Raw genomic sequence first — 1,856 nt, forward strand, 5'->3', positions numbered from 1 at the left:
GAGAGGGAGAAATCACTAAGTGAGGCAGATGAATATGCCTCACAAAGTAAATCGCACTGCTCAGGTTAAAATATCACTCAATCACATCAAAGTGTGCGCAAGAAAATAAAAATAAAAAATCGCACCTATTTTGCAATTTTTGCTTCCTGCTGCAGCGCCAAAAACATTGCAACGTGTATTGCAATTTTTTGGAAAAGCTGCCACGAATTCAGGCATTTAAGGCTGCAACAATCCCCCAAGAAGTCTGCAAAATCCTGGAGGGACTGACTGTTCATTGGTGTTTGTGAATCCTGGATGCGCAAGTGTGCCATGGTTGTGGTTCGGATTCAAATTGACACGTTCTCTCTCTCTCTCTCTGTGACTCATCGCAATTAACTAGTAAACTTCTTGAAAAAAAATGGCAGCCCTTATTCAAATGATACATTCTCTTTGCAGCCACACTAACATTGCTAAAGAATGATTTGTGTAAACAACTGGTTTGAGGAAGCATAACACTGTATCACAAAATGATCACATAACCTATGCTCACAGAGAGACGGTCTTACCTCTACGTCAATTAAGTAATGAAGAAACTTTGTGTTGCCTGTATTTCCCTTTGAGTCAGGATGGGGTTGCTAAAGGCCACAACATGCGTAGCTGTTCTCCTGGTTATATACTGCAGTCTGGAGAATCAGGTATGAACACAGTCTCTGTGGCCTTCTTCACCTCAGAAATTAAAGTTTGAAGTGCTGCATCATGAGAGACTGCATCTGGTGTGATTTGGCGACATAATTTATTATGTTTTGTTTTATTTTGTTTAGCTTGTTGGTGAGGTAGATTTACGAGATTATTTAATGTATCTCTTTTACAGGAAGTGATGGAAACAAAAGAATCATATATTCACTCGAGAGACAAAAGACAGAGTGAGTCACAATTTTGCAGACAGATCGGATTTCAACCAAATGCTTCGTCTCTACAAGTGACACTCTTTGTTACGTGTATGCACTCAATAGAGCACTCAGTATTCACTTGTTAGGCAGTGTTTTTCTTGTCTACGAACAATTTATTTCACTGTGGAAACTAAAGTATCTGATCGTTTTTTTTTCACATCTTTTCAGCCATTTTAAATTCCTCTGAATATGTACTTGAGATTGTCTTGAGCATCTCCGACCTTGAAAGTCTGCGAACCGCTTTAAACACATTAGATTTCCCTTTAATGATCAACGGTACTGATGCTGAAATTATCAGCATTGAAACCACAACAGGTAAGCCCCACTGTTTGTTGTATTTATAAATGTAGTGTAACTCCAGCAGTCCACTTGTTGATGAACTTTGATCTTGGATGCTTCTTCCTACAGTGTGTTCACCATCAAATACAAACGAGTACGAGTGCAGGTGTGAGCAGCCCTTTGCTTTTCCACTTGACAGCTGCACTGAACATGGAGCTTGTGACGCAATTATTGGTGACACATGCGGATGCATCAGTGCGCTTCCAGCTGATGGACAGTCGTGCCAGCTGAATACCAGTCAAACAGGTAGGCCCCGCCTGACACATCGTGAGTGACTGAGCATATAAAGGTCGTCTGGGAAAGGACTTAATGCTGCCAAATGCTAACTATCGTATTTGTACCATGACTTGGCCCCATGTGAGATGTACGGTCAATAATTGCAGAAAAAGCAGAATGTATGATCACGACCACCGCCATCATATCAGTACCTGATACCCTGCTCATGTCTGTGGTTTGTTACGTCACACAGACTGCAGGAAAAAACACAACAACTTTAGGTGCTACCAGCTCAGCTACACAGAAGCATCCCCCACTCTCGCAACTAGTTATTGACTGTCTGGAGAGCTAAAGGCAATAAAGATTTATTTC

General features: G+C 41.2%; 1 long non-coding RNA gene across 1 annotated transcript; it reads left to right on the forward strand.

The window, feature by feature from the left end:
- The first annotated feature begins 597 nt into the window (after positions 1-597).
- On the forward strand, positions 598-1,171 carry LOC306836439. Its single transcript, XR_013780781.1, has 3 exons — positions 598-674; positions 851-902; positions 1,098-1,171. It is a non-coding gene; the product is annotated as an uncharacterized lncRNA (long non-coding RNA).
- The last annotated feature ends 685 nt before the right edge of the window (positions 1,172-1,856 follow it).

The sequence above is a fragment of the Symphodus melops genome (genome assembly GCF_947650265.1).
Source record: "Symphodus melops genome assembly, chromosome: 1".
Lineage (NCBI taxonomy): Eukaryota > Metazoa > Chordata > Actinopteri > Labriformes > Labridae > Symphodus > Symphodus melops.